Genomic DNA, 8,827 nt, shown 5'->3' with positions numbered 1-8,827 from the left:
TGGGTCTCTGTATTTGTTCCCACCTGCTTCTCTGATGATGGCCAAACAAGGCACTGATTTGTGCGTATAAAAGAATGTCATTAAGAGTGGTTTTGTTGTTGTTGTTGTTGTTGTTGTTGTTGCCTGTTTTTCTGAAGAACTATAGTTGTTTTACCCAGGGTCCCTGGGCTGGCTAGTGCCAGGTTTTTGGCCACCCAAGCTGTGTCAGGTATGGGTTCCATGTTGTGTGTGGGCCTTAAGTCAACATCTCAATTAGAGTCAACCCAATCTCAACACCAGAAGCTTTATTTGGTGACTATAGATGGCCGGTTGGAGTCTCCTCCATTATTTGGCAATTTCATTTAGATCACTTTCATATATGTATATATTAAAAAAATAATTCTACTGTATTAGGTTTTCATACTACCTCTCAGATGGCCCATAATTTTAGGCTTTAGGTGTCTCTTCCTGTGCTCCCTTCTGTGTCCCTCCCTTCTCTCTCCCTCCCCCCATCCTTCTTTTCCAGCCCCCTCCTCATCCATCCATAACTATCTATTTGGTTTTCCTTTCCTGGGAGATCTATCTGTCTCCCATAATCTACATGCCCTCTGTGGTTACGTGGATTGTAGCTTGGCTATCGTTGCCTTAACAGCTAGTATACAAACATCTTTCTGGGTCTCAGATATCTCACTCAGGAAGACTTTTTTTTTTTTAATAGTTCCATTCATTTGCCTGAGAATTTTTACAATTTATTTCTTTTTTTTAATGGTAGAGTAATACTTCACTGTGTAAATATATATCTTCTTTATCTATTCTTCTCTAAGGCATCTTTTTGAGGAACATCTAGGCTGCTTCCAACTTCTACGTACTATGCACAGAGCATCATTGAACACGACTGAGCAAAGTGTCTCTGTGGTAGGACAGAGCATCCTTTGGGTGTGTGCCCAGCAGTGGTGTAGCTGGGAACTGAGACGGACCAGCTCCCATCTTCTTAAGGAGCTGCTACACTGATTTCCATAGTGGCTGTGTATGCTTGCTCCCCAATCAGCAATGGATGCGTGTTTCCCTTACTCCGCATCCTCACCAATATGAGCTGTCATTTGTTTCGTTGCTCTTAGCTGTTTTGACAAGTGTAAGAAGAAATCTCAAAGTAGTTTTGATTTGCATTTCTCTGATGGCTAAGGCTGTCAAAAATTTCCTTAAGTTTTTTTTGGCCATTTGAGTTTCCTCTTTTGAGACTGTCTATTTAGATCTGTATGCATTTTTAAATTGAGTTATTTGTTTCCTTGATATCTAGTTTTTTAAAAAAATATTTTGGATATTAGCTTTATATTGGGTATGTAGTTGATAAAAATGTTTTTTTCATTCTGTGGGCTCCCACTTTGTCCAAAAACTGTGTCTGCTGCTGTACAGAAGGTTTTCAGTTTCATGAAACTCCATTTATTAATTATTGATCTTAGTGCCTGGCGCTAACAGTATTCTGTATAGAAAATCTTTTCCAGTGCCAAAGAGTCAAGATTAGTCTCCACCTTCTCTTCTATCAAGTCAGAGTTTCTGGTTTTGTGTTGAGGTCTTTGATACATTTGGAGCTGAATTTTGTGCAGGATGATAAGTACAAATCTATGTGGGTTTTTCACATTCACTGAAGACACTTTTCCTAGTGTGCTTTTCTGTTTCCTTATCAAATATTCTAGGCAAAACCCCAGCACACTGAGGATTGAAAGACTGTCCTTTTAATTTAATTCTTGTTATCTTGTTAAGAAACATACTGACCATGATAGAATAAAGAAATCAGCAAGTCATCTTAAGTGGAAGGGGAAGTTTGAAGGTTACCGTTGGCCTGTGCAGAACAGACATGGTGTGCCGATCCACACTGCCCCCTCCCAGTGCAGAGATGCTTCCTTCACTTCCCACAAAGCACCCTGCTTCAGGAAGATTGTTACTGAATTCAGAAACCAACCAGCTCACAATGGTATTAGTTTTTTACTGAAGGACAAGTGAATGTTGTAATGATTTTTGAGAAATGATTGAGAATGCAGGGATGAGATTCACATTTGTGATTTGGGAGTTAGAATGCATCCACAGATAAAACTTAAAAAGAGATTCTAGAGACATCCTTTTGCCAGGGCAATCTACATTTTATCTTCTTTTTGTTTCCAATGTAAAATCACTAGTGTGGCTTAATGAAATGTACCTAAAATTTAAAAGTTTGGATTCTCTCAGAAGCCAGAGTTTTCCTGGTGTGGTCATGGAGGTGGCCGTGAGGCCTGTCTTGTATCACCTGAGTCCTCTATTAAACATTTCCCCTCTCACTGGGGGCAAAAATTGAGCTGACGAGCAACTCAGAAGTTAATTTATGGTTAGGACATAGCCTGGTCATTTGTTCAAGTACAAAACATCCATAAACTCAACATTGTCCTGCATCTCTTTCTCTTCACATATAGATGTACGGGGTTTCTGTAACAATCTAAGATGCAGCCTATCCTGAGCCAGGTGAATTGTATCAACACTCCTCAGATCTAGAGGCTCAGCAGATGCCGGAGGCAGGTTACCTCCTGGCTTTCCTGCGATGGTGGGCAACACATCCCAGTGAAACTAGAACTAAAAGCCATTGTTCCTTGGCCAGCTTTGGATGTGGCTGGACTCAGTGGCTTTGAGGATATGTGGGGCAAGACTCATGCTGAGTCGGGAGTTGGCAACTTCTTTCCCATTACAACATTTAGCCCTGAACCTGGCTGTCAAGTGTTTGTGGCGAGAGTTATTGCGGCAATAAGTGTTGTAGCAGCAGTCAGCACTCACCGTGTGACTGTGGTTTAGCCTTTCTGCACCAGGAGGGGACTTTCCAGTAGGCTTGACGGTAAGTGCTGTCTGCCCATTGTTTCCGCAGGCAGAAGGTGAGCAGACGTGAGGAGGACCAGAGAGCATAGCAATTGTGCACTCTTATCTGGGCTGAGAATCTTTAATCCAAAAATCAGAAACTTCAAATGCTTGGAAATCTAATCCATGGTGAGTGCTAGTCATGAATGGAAAATTCCACATCTGACTTCACGTGACAGGTTGATTCAAAACGCAGGCCCACTAAGGATACTGTACTGAGTTGATTTTAGGCTGTATGTATTTGGGTATATGTGAAAGAGGTAAATTTGTACAGGTAGACTGATGTTCCATCCTCATAATTGCTTATGAATAATACATGTGCAAGGATTCTACAGTCTCAGCAACTGAAAAATATGGAATCCTGCCACTGAAAAGCGTTTTGGATAAAAGATACTGGGTCTGTACACAACCTGGATTTGTTTGGTTTTTTTGGAGTGAGGATCTTTTATAACCCAGGCTTTGACCTTACTACGTGGCTGGAGATTACCTGGAATTTCTGGTTTTCCTGCCTCCACCTCCCGAGTGCTGGGATCGGAGGTCTGCACCATCACACTGAGCTTTCTGTATTGCTGAGGATCTGTTTGGTTTTTTTGGAGCGAGGATCTTTTATAACCCAGGCTTTGACCTTACTACGTGGCTGGAGATTACCTGGAATTTCTGGTTTTCCTGCCTCCACCTCCCGAGTGCTGGGATCGGAGGTCTGCACCATCACACTGAGCTTTCTGTATTGCTGAGGATCAAACACATGAGGCAGGTGCGCTACAAACAAAATAAATGCCCTATCCCTGCAGTTCTATGTGGTCTATGTACATCAGATATGTGATGGATTTGGACAATCAGTTGTGCAATCAATGTGGCTGTTGGTGGAGAAGCAGAGCAGTCTGTGTGACGATGGTGATGCTCATTTCCTTGTCTTAAAAGGAAGATATTCATCCCGAGCAGACAACATGCAAAGACAAGACAGTATCATGCCTAACTTAAAAATACAATAATGATTTATTAATAGCTTAGCTCTGTTCACTTTGGGGAGGAGATACATAAGTCATGGGTTTAAAAAATGCACAAATAAAAAGGTGCAACCTTCTGCAGAGTGCGTCTATTGAAATTGGGTCCTAATGTTGTAAATGTTGCTCATGACCCTAGTTGCTTGTAATCACTTATTAATTCAGATGCAAGCCTATCCTATATATTTATAGCGGAGAGAAGAATTGATATATTGACCTAGAAGCCATTCAAACTCTGAAATTGATGGGCCATTTTTGGAATATATATCAGCACTGCTCTTATAAATCAGAAAGAAAAAAGAACTCCACAAAGCAATGAAAATACAGGCTTAAACACCAGCAGTGGCCCAGTAATCCAGCAGCCAGTCGATTGAGAGCCAGCTGGATCTTCCTACCCAAACCTTCACCTTCAGACAAGCACTTTTTAGATTTTACTTTCAATTAAGTTGACTGCAGTGGGGGAGGGGAAAATCTTCCAGTTGCATTACACAGCACTCACTTCTTTTCCTATAGATTTCCCCCTCTTATCCTTCCAGGAACATTGATTTTTCCGCTCGGGTTTCAGAAAGAGCTCCTCTCCCAGGCATCTTCATTTAGGCTGCTGACCAAAGCATTATTCATACTTTCCCAGTGACCTGCAGCTGCTAGGTGCTCCATCCTCCGAGTGACACGAGCCATGGAAACTTTCAGAGGAGACGTGATTTTAGACTGATGCTTTCCAAGAAGAGAAAGCCTTCAACTCCCCCCGGCCCCCACATGCTAGCTTCTTTCATGGCGACATGGTAGACAGTGCTGTCTTGGAGTTTCACTATCTCCCACTAACAGGTAAGCGGCTCCTCACACTGGCAAAGCTCTTTCCTGAAGCTCTGCTACAATACTGCTCAACATCCTTCTCAGCTGAATTCTGGAGATGGAGAAATGGTCTCAGAGAGAACATGGACTCCTCCGTGTCCCCTACAACTGCTTCACATGGGATTGGCTCCATCTAGAAGTACTGAGATTTTTATGAAGGTAATTATAGTGGGAGCCATATTGGAAACACACTGTGGGCAAGAGAGATAAGTGTGCATGGTCAGGAACAATAAGGATGGTTAGCGTTGCTAAGATGGCACGTTAGAGGCTGTGTCCTCTGAACTGTGAGCCAAAAAAAAAAAAAAAAAAAAAAAGCATTTTTTCCTCTCTTTAGATGGCTCTGCCAGGTGTTTGGCTACAGAAAGGAGGGAAGAAATTAATGTAATCTTGCAGTCATTTTATTTGACCTGGTATTTACTTTTTCACCTGACATAGGCATAGGACGGGATCCATGGAGATCCCCTACTACCCAGATGGACCATCCTATGGCGCCATAGCTACACCTGTGCCTGTTGTTCCCCTCCTGGGTGATTTGCTGTCTGTGAGTTAGCACAGGATTGTGTCCCACTGGGGGTGTTTGGAATAAATAAGAACTGCAGCTCATTTCAGACCGTGTCCCAGACAAAGGTATGCTGCTGTCTTCACTCTGGCATTTTACCATAGCCTCAGGCCAAGCAGTCTCTGGACCTCAAAGGTGTGAGCTAAAAGGAGAACAAATCAGTTTCAGGTTGAAAGAGAAAGAAAGAAAGAAAGAAAGAAAGAAAGAAAGAAAGAAAGAAAAATTTCCACAATCCTTATTACTTTGTTTTTGATGAATGCCAGAGGTACTATTTGTTTTTATCCCAGAATGAGTTTATAACATTTCTAGTGAAATATTCCCCCCCCTTTGGTTTGAAGAGCAGCTCTGAGAGCCACAGCGCAGGGTGTGGAGGGGGTCCAGGCACACACCATAATGTGGGTAACCGTGAACCTCAGTTCCATCTGTGCTTTGGGGAGTCAGCTCCTCAGCACGGCTTGCCGTCTCACTTACACAGACACCCTTTGTTCACTGCTGACTATGGTGTGTGGATTCTTGGTAGAAAATTTGAATTTTGTTCCCACACTGTGTTACGATGATGATGACAATATGTGGACTTTGCAGCCAATGTATCTGTCACCTGTTGATTTGTGTGTGTAGACCCTGGGTCAGTCCCCATTATGCATTCATAGGTTTGCTCTGGAGAAACCTTCCCTGAGGACCACTTAAAACAACATCACCTGCTTTTATAACTGGCTTCCTTAAAAATCCAATATCTTCGGAAAGATGTGATCAATAAGCAGATGGCCCAAGCCCATACACACGCCAAGAAACGAGGCGTCTAATTAACAGTTAGTAAAGGGTGTGAGGCCATTGCAGAAGGGAAGTAGAGACCCTGCCTGGGCTGGGAAAGCCCTAGATGGGGGAATCAGGGCTGCTGCTGCGAAGGCTATTGGCAGAGAGAACAGAGCTAAGCCATTTAGGCTTACTCATTGCATCCCCTTCAAATGTGGCTGCTTCCTGCTGCAAACTAACTTTATCTTCACTTGAGATTAAAGGCATACCGGGATCTAAGCTTTTCTTTACCTGATACTTGCTCTACACCAGGCTGGCCTTGAACTCAGATCTGCTTGTCTCTGTCTCCTGGATTAAAGGCGTGTTTGTATTCCAGCTGGATCACAGAGACCTAGAAGGTCTTTAGATGTGATCTCTTGCCAGACCAGCCATGATCTGAATTAACATTCCTCTACACCTTTGCATACCAGTGTTTATTGCAGCACTATTTATAACAGCTAAGACATGGAACCAACTCAGATATTCATCAATAGATAAATTGATAAAGAAAAATTGACTTATACACAAAATGGCATTTTATCCATCTGTAAAGAGGAACAATAGTATGCTGTTGACAGGAAAGTGGATACCAGTGGAGTTTATTAACTAATCCTCAGAATGACTTCTCTCTACAACAGTAATCATCAGTTACAGAGACGGAAAATAGTAAAGGCACAGGATGAGGGAGTCAGGAAGAAAGGCTGGAGACGCAGTGTGACCAGCTGCCTGTGCCCTAGTGTCCACGCCCTCCCCACATGATGAGTTCCGTCGCCTCACACCTGTGAGCCAGAACAAAGTCCTCCTTCCTCAAGACGCCTTTGTCAGCGGAACAGTGAAAGGACAGACACATTGTCTCAGTGGCCAGCCAGGCATTAGCAAGCTCAGGAGTGATCATCAAACTAGGAATGATAGTGTTATAGTGGAGGTCACTGTATATATATATAATGTTTAAGAAACAGAGTGACCAATTATCATTTTGAGAAAGGAACACAATAACATTATATAATCCCTATTGCAGGCTAGCTTTTTTTTTTTTAACTAGGCTTCAAAAAAATGACAGTGACATAGAGCCACTTGCCCATGAAGAAAGACTGCAAAACAATTTCAATTCTCACTGCTAAACACACAGTCCATGGATGATTTTTTTTTTGGAATGGGTTACATAAAACATTGGGGCAAAACTATAAAAGACCATCGATGTTTTAGGGGGCAGGAAACGTCTCTTTAGCAAGCCCAATAAAACACAGAATTTAAATCAGGTGAACTGGTTCTATGTAGAAAACAAAAAGACGCAGAAGCGCTGCTTAAGGATGGCACTGGGATGGTCACTAGATTTGGGGATTCAGATCATTGGATTCCTTTAAACTGAAGAGAGTTCTAATAGATAAAATACACATAACGTGCAATTTGACAAGCATCTAAGCCACCCCGGTCCCTGTTTTCTTGAGCAGAAGTGGAAAAACAGGACATCACGGTGTTGCTTCACCAGACTTGTGGTGGTGGAGGAGGAGGGGGCTGGAGTGCGATGTGTCGTATTTAGATCACAGTTTTCCTAGTGAAGACAACGGGAAGTAAGTGGTCGGGCTGGGCGCGAGAGGTCCTCCTCCTCCTCCTCCTCCTTCTTCCTGTTTGTGGACTGTAGCTCCTCCTAGGTGAGGCAAAAGCTGTGTGAAGACACTCATGGGGGATACGCACAAATAGTGATGTAAGGGCACATGAGATTGCCCTTCCGCATCCGTCTCCCCATCTAATCATTCATTCAGCAACTTTTTGTCAAGTACCCAGCATGCACCAAAACTGATGGACAAAATAAGCACAGTGCCTGGACATGCTGTGTCTTACTGCCTATGACAGTTAATTTCGTTTACCATTTTCATGAGATCTAGAAAAGGCTGGGAGATGCATTTGGAGCATGCATTTGGAGGAGCATCTTTTTTTCTTTTCTTTTCTTTCTTTTTTCCCGCTTTGGTGTTTGTTTGTTTGTTGTGTTGTGTTGTGTTTTAGACAGGGTTTCTCTGTGTAGCCTTGGCTGTCCTGGACTCACTTTGTAGACCAGGCTGGCCTCGAACTCACAGTGATCCGCCTGCCTCTGCCTCCCTGAGTGCTGAGATTACAGGTGTGAGCCACCTGTACCTGGCTGGCTTCTGGGAGTATCTTAATCAGGCCAAGTGAACTAAGCACAAGCACTCACTGTTTTCTGCTTTTGACTATAGATGTGATGTGACCAGATGCTTTAACCACCTGCTGCTATGACCTTCCACCACAATGAACTGTAACTTCACACTGTAAACCTGAGAAACAACCCTTCCTTCCTTAACTTGCCTTTGTCTGGGTATTTTATCATCACAATAGCAAAAAGCAGTGAAGACAACAATGCCCCATGAAGGCGACCATGAACATGGAGGAGGCACACAAGCGATTTGATATTCAGATTATTTTACTTCTTCACATGGCGGGTGGAAGGCTTGAGAAGAGACATTGTCTTTTCTGATACTCTCCAACTCACTCTTTATCCATAGATGGCTCACACTGCCACATGCCCCAAGGAATCCAGTTTGCAAACCACCAATGTAGTCCAAATGCGGAGCTGTGTTGGGAAGCAGGATAGCTCGTGCTAAGCAATACCATTTAGCTCTTTTCTTTGGTGTTCTCTTTTCCAGTCCTAACAGACTCCATGACACGGAATCTTTGAAAGTAGCTCATTAGGACTGTTTCCAGCTTGAACAAAGAACTGTGAAATAAAACCAACACAAAACTTGAGCGC

Source organism: Acomys minous (genome assembly GCF_964271855.1).
Source record: "Acomys minous genome assembly, chromosome: 18".
Classification (NCBI taxonomy): domain Eukaryota; kingdom Metazoa; phylum Chordata; class Mammalia; order Rodentia; family Muridae; genus Acomys; species Acomys minous.
This window is presented reverse-complemented; position numbering follows the sequence as displayed.